This window comes from Urocitellus parryii, chromosome 6 (assembly GCF_045843805.1).
Source record: "Urocitellus parryii isolate mUroPar1 chromosome 6, mUroPar1.hap1, whole genome shotgun sequence".
In the NCBI taxonomy this organism is placed as follows: domain Eukaryota; kingdom Metazoa; phylum Chordata; class Mammalia; order Rodentia; family Sciuridae; genus Urocitellus; species Urocitellus parryii.
The window spans coordinates 192,085,974-192,096,441 of record NC_135536.1 but is presented as its reverse complement, the minus strand read 5'-3'; positions in this window follow the sequence as shown (position 1 = coordinate 192,096,441).

The window sequence follows — 10,468 nt, the reverse complement described above, 5'->3', positions numbered from 1 at the left end:
CCCCGCCCACCCGGGCACCCGCCTCTGACCTCCAGGCGGAAGGGCTGTGGGCTGCGGGCATCCTGTGTCCCCCCAACTCCCCGCACAGGGATGAGACGCTTGATGCCCACAGGCGTGACCCGCCCTCTGCGGGCTGCTGGAGTGACCGCCAGCTGGGGCCGGGGGCCCGCCTCGCTGCCCTGGGGTGGGTTCCGGGGGCAGCGGGGTGGGGCTCCCCCTCCTCTGCAGACACCGCCCACCCTGGGGCACCCCAGGACAAGGGAGGGTGACGTGGGCGGTGGGCGGAGGTTCCGGAGATTGACCCCAGGGTGCTTGACCGCGGGCCTCATCCCAGCCCTTTTTATTTTGAGACAGGTTCTCCCTAAGCTGCTGAGGCTGGCCTCGAACTTGTGATCCTCCTGCCTCAGCCTCCCGAGTCTCTGGGATCACAGACGGGCACCACTGGGCCTGGCTGTGTGTCATGGAAACATGCTGCATGCTGTCAGCTCCTGGAACCCCCCGGAACCCCCCACAAGCCCTCAGAGGGGGGCTCCCTTGCGATCTGTCTTCTGGGGGCTTCACTAAGACCCAGCGGTCAGTGCGGGGACAGGATTTGCAATCGGGCAGTCTGACTGTCCGCCTGGCTCCTGCCCACTGCAGCCACCCCTGCAAGGGCTGGCAGCCTGGCCTTGTCCTTTGGGAGTCCCCTACTCTCCTTAGAGGCCTCCAACCTGCCCACCAGCTCTGCCTGCTGACAGGCCAGCTGTCCCTGTCACTGGAGGTCAACCCCCGTCCCCGGTCCTGAGCTGGGGCTCGGGGTCACTGCACACGCTCTGGCCGCCCAGGGGAGCTCCGCACACAAGGGCCCCTTCCTGCCCCTCCGTGTCAGAACAGGCCCTCGTCCCTCGGGGCCTGCTCCAGGCCTGCCCAGCACTAATGGCCCTGCTCCGTGGGCAGCTCGAGTCCCCTGAATGGACCATCCTCAGTTTGTCACCCAAGCGAAGCCTCCCAGAGCGTCCCCAGACGGCAGAGGCGCACCACGGGCCTCGGCCCCCCTCAGGCAGGGGGCCACGCTGGCCTGGCAGGGACGCAGCTTCGTGTCCTCCACACGGGGACCCTCTGCACAGCCTCTGGGGAGACGAGTCGGCGGGGAGGCCTGGCCAGCGCCCTGGACGGACCCGAGGGCCTCGGAACTGGCCGGCTCTGGACGGAAAGTCTCAACCTCAGGTGTGCCCCTGACTCACTGCGTGACCCTGGGCGAGTCGGTCCCCCTCTGGCCCTCAGAGGGAACCACAGCGTCCACCTCACAGGGGGACACAGGGGCCGTGTCAGGAGGAGGAAGATGGGAGCCGGGGGCTGGGCGTGTGGGGTCCCCGTGGCGGGAGGGTCAGCAGCTGTGGCTCCCTAGCAGGAGGCGCAGGGTGGCGGTGTCCCCAGGCTCGTCCGTCCACCCAGAGACGCAGCCGTGACCCTGCGGGGAAACAGGGCCCTTGAAGTACTGGCTCAGCGGAGGTCACCCTGGCTTAGAGTGGGCCCTGACTCCACCGCCCGTGTCCCTGCAGGAGGAGGGACGCGTGGAGGAAGGTCGGGTGGACGCGGAGAGGGTCTACAGGGTGTGGCTCCAAGCCCAGGTCAGCAGGCCTCCTGGCCACCCAGAGACCCAGAGGGGGCAGAGGAAGCAGGTGTCCCCAGAGTCCTCGGGGAGCCCGGCTGCCCACACCCCCCGGCTCTGCCTCCAGGGCTGGGAGAGAGTGGCCTTCTGCCGTCCTCGGCCCCCCGGGCTGCACCCCTGGTCAGTGTCCTGGCGACTGCACCAGGCGCTCCCACGAGCTTCCTGTGGGTCACTGAGTTCTCACCAGTGCCGTCCTTACCCCATCCCGCCTCACAGGGGAGCATCAGGGACATTAGGGACCGTCCCTGGGTCTAGATCTGAATCTGCTGCACCTGGTCAACCGCAGGGTCCCTCCACACCCTGCACCGCTCTGCGCATCCTGCAGGAGGCGCCAGCCTGGGTGCAGCGCGTCCAGGTCCCTCTGCTGAGGGACCTCCAGGCCAGGTCTGCCCGAGCTGCAGGCCTCTGCTGTGACCCTGCCCTGAGCTGGCCTCTGGGTGCCAAGTGCCCTGGGGCTTGGGACCGGGCACGGCCAGCTCTGTGCCCACAGGGAGCCTGTGCAGCTGACCCCAGGTCTGGCCCTCAGGGATCCTCAGGGCTCCTCTGTGGCAGGACAGCGGCACCCAAGGCCGGGGACAGCACCCAAGGCCCCCGACACCTTCAACGACCGGGACAGCACCCAAGGCCCCCGACACCTTCAACGACCCTCCTGTTGCCGGGACCCACAGAGCTGGGTCCTCATCACTGAGGGGGGTAGGGACAGGAAGGCCAGAGAGAGGCACAGCCACCACAGCGCCGCTGCAGCCGGTCCAGGAGGCGTGTCCACCAGGAAGCAGGAAGGTCCAGCTGGGTTCCTTCACCCTTTGTCCCAGGATGCAAAAATGTCAGCAATGTGCTAGGACAACAGCCACGCAGGGACACTGCTCGCCCCCACGGCCACTTCCTGCCTGGGCTCTGGGTCAGGGCAAGAGTGGGGGGGGGCTGGCTCCTGCGGGTCACCCTCCGCCTTGGGCCTGGGGTGACCACGTCAGTCCACCTCAGGGTGAAGAGGCCACAGCCCAGGCGCTGCCTGGATTCCCCCGAGGGTCCACCTTGGGGCACCGGGTCCCCCTGGGGCCTCCCCAGATTCGACTTTACAGCATGAGGCTAGACCCGGGCTCTCCCTGGAGGGTCCCTGCCACTGCCAACCCTGAGTGTCCCCCACCAGAATGCCAACAGTGTCCCGCTTACCGCAGACTCACGGGGCCCCACACCACGAGGACGTCACCACGCCCCGGGAGACGCGTGCCACAGAGCCCTGGCCTCGCTTCCAGAGAGACACAACCCAGGCCACAGAACCGGTCACTCCTTTGCAGCTGCCTCTGACTCGAGGCCACTGCCCGCAGGTCCCTGGGGCCTGGACCCGCCCCAGGCAGGGCACCTCCTGGCCCCAGCAGGCCCCTGCTGCCCCTGGTCTCTGGGTCGGAGACCTCCCCGTTGTCACCTGTGTCACCAGTTTCTGCTCTGGGGAGGAGGACGTGGGAGGGGACGGGAGGATCTCAGGATTCCTCATCTCAGGTCTCGGTCCCCCGCATCCTTGCCCCAGAGGCCACCGGTGCTGAACCGGTGTCACATACAGTGGGGTGCGGGGGCGGAGACCCAGGGTCTGCGGGAAGAGGGTCACACGGCCTGGACAGACCCCTCCAGGCAGACCCCTCTCCCCAGGTCCCCTGAGGCACAGCGCCACCCCCGTGACACACCTGGGGTCTCAGGAGGACCGTGGGGAGCCAGCGGAGGGCCTGCCCACCCCTGGCCCGCTCTGCAGGCCCGTCTGCATGCCGGGCAGGCCTGGCCGCACCCGCGTCTGTCGCTCTGTGGACACAGAGTCCAGAGCCAAGGTCACCGTGGGCTCCCACACCAGAGGCCGCGGCGAGGGCTGGGCGCACGGAGCCGCAGGTGACTCAGGGCAGCGTCACCTGTGATCACAGAAGAGGAGGACCTGCCCCACGTCCACCGCGGGGACCCGCTGAGCGCGTTGGGGAGCCACACAGACGCAGTGCTGGCAGAGTGCGTGCGCGGGGGACCTGGGGCCTGGGTGAAGACGGCTCACGCCACCTTGCAGGGCTGGGGTGCAGGGCCACCACGTCCCTTCAGCACGGGGAAGGTGGGCACTGAACTGAAGGTGGGTCCCTTGTGGACCATGACCAACAGCAGTGCACCTAGGTTTGGCTCTGGTGGCCGGTTGGGGTCACCTGAGTGTTACCCAGTCCTCTGGCCACGGCTCCTCCCGCCAGGAGCCCTCTGGAGCCTGGAGAGAGGGACGCAGACAGACACCCCTGAGCGCCCACCTCACGGGCCCCAGGACAGGCGTCACCAGGCGACGCACCCAGGGCCAGGACAGATGGGCAGTGAGGCCCCCCGGCAGCCACCGTCCTCCCAGTCAAGTGTGGCCGAAGGTCACTTTTCTGTCCTTTCCTGGAGTCGAGACTCGGGATGCTGAGTGGCCCACGGAGCCCCGCATCCCAACTAGCCGGGGTGCGGAGGGGAGGGAGGCCGCCTTCCCTGTTGATCCAGGACTCGAGGCGGGCGGCCAACGGCTGCTGTTGAAGAAGGCTGATCTCAAGCAGGACTAACCGGCGACAGAAACGGAGCCGTCCCAAGTGAAGGGGCTTCATCCAGAGAATTACCTTCCCACAGGCACAGAGGGACCGCCACTCAGCCCCAGAGGGACCGCCACTCAGCCCCTCACCCCCGGGCCACAGGGGCTTGTGCTGCTCACACCTCAACCAGGTCAGGCCCTTTCCACCAAGGGGGTCACAGAAGTCCAGGCCCCAAGTGGACATTGGCCCTCCTGCCGCCCAGCCCAGCAAGCGCCTTCCAAGCACAGCAGGCCGCTCCGGCCCCCATCTGGCCTGGGCGGAACGGACCCTCAGCCCAGGAGGAGCCCTGCCCACCTCACGCCGATCAGCATATTCCAGGGATAGTCCAGAGACGGCCAGAGCCCAACAAGGAGCAAGAAGGCACAGGAACAGCAGAGCACATGGTGCACACCTGTCATCCCAGCTGCTGGGAGGCTGAGGCAGGAGGATCGAGAGTTCACAGCCAGCCTCAGCGACTTAACAAGGCCCTAAGCAACTCAGTGAGACCCTGACTCTGATAAAATATAACAGAGGGCAAAGAAGGCTTAGGAATACACATTTGATGAGACGTCTGGAGAAGAGCTTTTCTCATTTTAGATTATTTGAAGCTCAGAGAGGCAAAGTAACTTGCTGAGAGTCACACAGCAAGGTGGCCAGGGATGCAGGGTTTGAATTCAGGTCTGTAGCACTGAGGAGCTGGCGGTGCTTAGCCACTTGGCTCTACTGAGAGGCTGAAGGCAAACCATGTCTGCTGCTTCCGCCTGTGTGGCTGGGGGCAAGTTATTAACCTCTCTGGTCCTCGGTTTCCTCATGTTTGAAGGCTTGTGACAGGTCCAGGAGGAGAGTGCGGGGTGCCCCGCCCACCACCCCCACAGCCTGGGACGCAGGCTGCCTCTGTGGCGCGGCTGTCAGGCTCCCTCCCCTCCAGGCGCTGCTGTGGCACAGACATAGGGACATCACGGTGACAGCCCTCTGGGCACAGTAGAGTCCCAGTCCCACAGCCTGCCTGACGCCCGGGGTGCCCTGGACGCGGTGAGGAAGCGGCCGTGCTGTCTGGGGACTTGTTTGTGGGCAGGGACCGAATCCAGAGCCCCGAGCCTGCCACACGCCCTCCACGCGCTCTACCCTGGCTGCACCCAGCCCCCGCTGGATCCCCGGCCTCCCCACATGTCTCCAGCCTCCCCGCCGTGTCCCCAGCCTCCCTGCCAGGCTGCACACCCTGCGGGCCAGGAGCCTGGGGAGCTGGGCAGCGGCTGTGGCCACGTGGTCCTTCAGCGCCTGACTCCAGATGTGAGCCAGGAGGGGCGGCTGCAGGGCCCCGGAGGACCCGGCCTGGGCCTGGCAGTGTCCATGTGGCACTCGGGCACAGACAGAGGGCACTGCAGGAGGGGCCAGGTGCCCTCACCCGGGCCTCCCGAGGGGCCGGGCTGCCTTGGCAACAGCAAAGCCAGGGCTGACTGAGCGCTTCCTGGGAGCCAACAGGCAGGTGATGAAGACCTACTGTGAGACACGGCGGAAATGGAGCAAAGCTCTGCCTTCGGAGACTCGCCTCCTACCCGGGCGTTTGGGGAGGGAATGATGACGTGTTGGGGGATGTGAGTGGGGGGAGACCACCGAGGAGGGTGGGCGGGGGCCACAGGCGGCCATCTCAGACGGGGGATCCGGAGGGCTTCGCGACAAAGTGGCGGGTTGGTTGGTCGGTTTGCTTTTTGGTGTGCGGGGGTCGGAGCCCAGGGGTGGGACATGACGGTGAGCTGCATCAAAACTGTACTCGCAGCTTGGGGGCTGAGGCAGGAGGGGCACAAGTTCCAGGCCAGCCTCAGCAACCGAGTGAGGCCCTGAGCACCTCAGCAGACCCTGTCTCTCAATGAAATATTTTAAAAGGGCTGGGGGTGGCTCAGGGTCAGGTGCCCCTGGGTTCAATTCCTGGTACAAAAAAAAGGAATCATTTTGAGTCGGGGTCCCACTAGTTGCTGAGGCTGGCTGCAGCGTGGGTCCTGCCGCCTCTGCTCCTGGGTCGCGGGGTCCCAGTGGTCTCCGACTTGAGAGCTCAAGAAATCCTCCAGCGTCAGCCTCCCAAGTAGCCGGGCCGCAGGCGCCCCCATCTGTATTTATTTATTTCCATCTGTGACTGCAGATGGAGCGCAGGGCCTCAGGCTGGGCTCCGGGCAAGCGTTTGGGGCGAAAGAAGTTGAGACCTGGTCCAAAAGCAGAGACGCGGCCATCGAAAAGGATCCTCCCTAGAACCTTCTAGCACTTCTGCTGTGCCGGCATCGGAAGTCGATTCACATCTTCACAGGTTGACATGGAAGAGCAGCCGCCGCACCTCGCCAAGCCCAGGCAAGAAGGTGCCCCTTGGTGGGCAGGAGGGTGGCACTGGTTTGGGCAGTGGTGGGGACGGAGCCCCGGGCCTCCCACGCTCTGCCCCTGAGCCACACCCCCAGCCTCGACCCACTTTGGAAGATTAAAATTTCAGAAAAGAAAGAAAAACGTGAAGGAGTAAATGGACAGAAGAGTGGACGCCTGACCCCCGGGGCTCCCCCAGGACAGGAGCCGGGCCGCCGAGGCCTGCGCCCAGGACAGCCCTGCCCGCAGTGCCCCCCTGCCCCCCGTGCCCGCCGTGCCCCCCGTGCCCGCCGTGCCCGGGAACAGGGGTGCAGGGCGCTAGTTCTCTGTCAACCTAGAGGCCCGGCTCCTTCTCGTGCCACCGTCCCCTCCCGAGGCCTCCTCCGTGACCCAGACTGCGAGAGGCGGAGCCGGGGGGAGGGGGATTTTCCTCTCGTGCTTCTGGCTTGGGGATCTGGAAAGGGCCCACCTGGCTCCCGGGGTCTCTAAAAATAGAAGCTGGACTTCCCGCAGGTTGGCCTAGCTGTCCTCCCGGGTTCCAAGACGCCGTTTCTGTCAGCGCCTCACGCCCCACGCGGGGAAGCCAAGGCTGGCACAGGACCAGGAAGGGCTGCAGAGCAGGGCGCTGCCCGCACCCAGGGGCCCAGGTCTCGGAGCCAGAGGCTGCAGCTGGACAGGACCCTCTGCCCCACCCAACCCTGCACCCCCCCACCGGGGCCCAAGAGGCCTTTAGCCACTGGTTTGCTGTAAGTCAAAGGAGGAGTTGAGGGGATTTGTGTCCAGGCCCCATGTGGGGTCAGGAATCCTCCGGGTGACGGCAAGGTGTCAGTGGTGTGCTGCAAAGGTCCAACAGCAGGGTCTGGGGCAGATGTGCTGTGCACACACACACACACACACACACACAGACGCGTCACACACGCTTACTGGGTTGATTACAACGGTTTCGCCGTACAGGATGTGCAGCACACGATTGCAAATAAAAATAGAATTTATAGTCAGGCGCAGTGGGGCCCGCCTGTAACCCTGGATATTCAGGAGGCTGAGGCAAGAGGATCACAAGTTCAAGGCCAACCTCAGCAACTTAGCAAGGCCCTAAGCAACTCAGCGAGACTCTGCCTTCACATAAAAAATTAAAAGGGCACGTGGGTTCAGTCCCCAGGACCAAATGATACAGATAACTTTTTTGATGACGTTTATATAATTTGATTTTAATAATGACTGTGTTTAGCAACCAGTTCACCAAATTCCTGAAAATCAGACAATTGGCTTTCACAAGCCACACAACCTGGGGTCAGTGTGCACAGCACAGGGCCCACCTGGCAAATATCACTGAGTTGGGGAGGCAGCCACCGTCCCTCTGCCCATCTCCCCGAGCCCAGGGCAGCCCTGACACACAGTGCAGGAAGCTCCGGGGGCTTCCAGAGATGCCCTGCACACGCTGGTGAGCTCGGGTGGGCGGGGAAGCGTCTCGAGGGGCCTGGGCCTGCCTGAAGCCTGAGTGGGGCCAGAGACCGGTTCATGAGCTCAGGGCACATCCCTTTGGAGCTCCCTGGAAGAACTGGGGGACCCCGGGGCTCACGCTGGGGGCTCTGCAGCCAGCTGGGAGCTGTGTCCAGTTGCCCAGTGCGAAACCCTGCTGCAGGAACAGGGCTGCCGTCGACTCACTGGGCTTTCCAGGCTGCAGGGCTGTTCCCCTGACAGCAGCCAGGGCGGCGCTCCAGCCCTGGCCACTTCTCCAGGCCCAGCTGCACCCAGGGTCCCGGTGTCCCCCAGCTGCTCTGGGGAATTCCCGGGGGGATTTCCTGGCTCCAGCCTCTGGCTGGTTCCCAGCCTCGCCTGGTGTGGCGCCCACGTGTCCTTCAACCAGAGCCCGGAATCCGAGGCTCCCTGAACCCCGCCTCTGCCTCACAGATGAGGAAGCCGAGGCTCAGAGAGGGGCGACGACTGGTTCAAGGTCACGGAGAAAACCCAGGGCAGGCAGGGAGCGCCACCCGCTGCCTCAGTTTCCCCAGACCCAGGGAGTTTCCGGGACAGCTTGTCCTCCACAGCGGGGGGCACGTCTCAACGTGTCCCTGGGAAGGCGACTCTGCACCAGCCCCTGGGGTCTGCCCAGAGCCGCTGCGGGTGGAATTTTCCAAAGGAAGGAAGAGGAGGCCACACTTGGGTGTCGGGACCTTCCTTCTGGCCTGGTGGGTGCCTGGCACCCCAGGGGCTTCCCAGCGGCTGCCGCTCGCTCGGCTGTGCGCTTCCTGGCCCTGGGGTGTCCACCGCACCCGGCTTCTGACTGCGTGTGCGTCTTACCTCCTGGCCCCACTGCAGAGCTGTGGACGCCAACAGCCGGCGGCGAGAGTGTGAGCGAGCGGGTCCCCGGGGACCCGCGGGGAAAGTGCCGTGTATTCCACAATCGTGTTCCGTCCAGAGTCGCTGCGCAGGCCCACAGTGATTCGAACAGATTTTTGCAAAGGCAAAATGAAGTTGGAACGGAACCCAGTGGAGGCTGATCCCTCTCCCCCACCCCCGGCTCGCTCTGCCCGGCCGTTAACCCTCTTCCCTCACAGCCCGGGACGCGGCAGACACTGCACAGGACGCTCAGCCCACCCTCCGTCCTACACCTGGCCTGAGCCATCTTCCAGACGCTGAGGGCCGCTGGCCAGGCTTCAGCCTGCGGCTCCCCAGCCCCACCTCCGGCAGGTAATGGGTATTCCATTCTGCCTCCGGCCTCCCACCCCCGGATAATTGCAGAACCAGAGAACACAGAGGCTGTTCTGGGGGCGGAGGAGGTTCAGCCAAAGCCAAGTCGAATGACCTCCGTCTGTTTCTCATCTCTGAGGGGCTGTGTGACCTTAGGCAAGTTGCTTCACTTTTCTGGGCCTGTTTACTCCGGTACAGTGAGGAGGACAATAACACCTGTGGGAACAGCAGCTGTGGGGATGCCCAGCACAGGGCCTTGCACGCAGCAGATGCCCAAGGAACCAAGTCACCGTCAGGGCCTCCTAAAGACCACCTGGTCCAACCACTCCATTCAGAGACGGGGTGAAGGGAGGCCCAGAGAAGGAAAGGAACTCCCCTAGATCACACAGCAAGACACTGCAGTCCCTCTCAGCCTCCACCCAGGCTCCCTTCCCCTCCTGGGAGCTCCAGGTGGGTGTGAGGGAGCGCCACCCTCCTCCCCCGCAGAAGTCTGGTCCACGCACCAACCCGCTGCGGCACCTCACACTCACCATGGAGCAGGTCTGAGTTCCCCGGTCCTCCTGGCAGCAGCCTTGCTGTCTCTGTTGCTGCAAGGTCTCAGCGTGAGATCCCAGCTGCAGAATTGCAGGGACGGGGCTCGGGCTCAGGAAAGTCCATCCAGCCTGGCCACGTCCTCCCGGGGACTGCACTAAGCCCCCGGCTTCCCTGGTCTGCAGGGTGGACGCTCTGCCGGGCTCCGATAGCGCGGCCGGGGCTCTTATCGGAGCTGTCAGGGGCAGCGGCCGAGGGGCTGGGGTTCCAGGAAGCCTCGGGGGCCCCCGGATGCCGCCTGCCGCTCTGGCGGTGTCGATTGCTGTCAGGGTCACGCCAGGCTCTGCCGGGGAGAATTCCACGCTGGCCCCCAGCAGGCGGGGCCCCCAGCCCTGCGCGGCCCGCCCCCCACTCCCGTCCTGGCACGGGGCTGGGAAGAGGCAGCTCGATCCGTGCAGTGTTTGTGGTCTGTCCTGAATCCTGCACCATTAATCACGGAGCATCCAGTCCTGCTCGCCTCGGAGGGGGCGGAGGGGGCGGAGGGGACGCCTGGAAGTTTCTGTTTACCCCACTCGGCACCAGGCTGCTCTGCTAATCACAAACAGACAGACAGCCGCCCCCCAGGGCCGCCGTGGCCACCGCCCTCCTCCCAGGCTCCCTCCCCCGCCCCTCCCTCCAGCCCCTTCCCCAC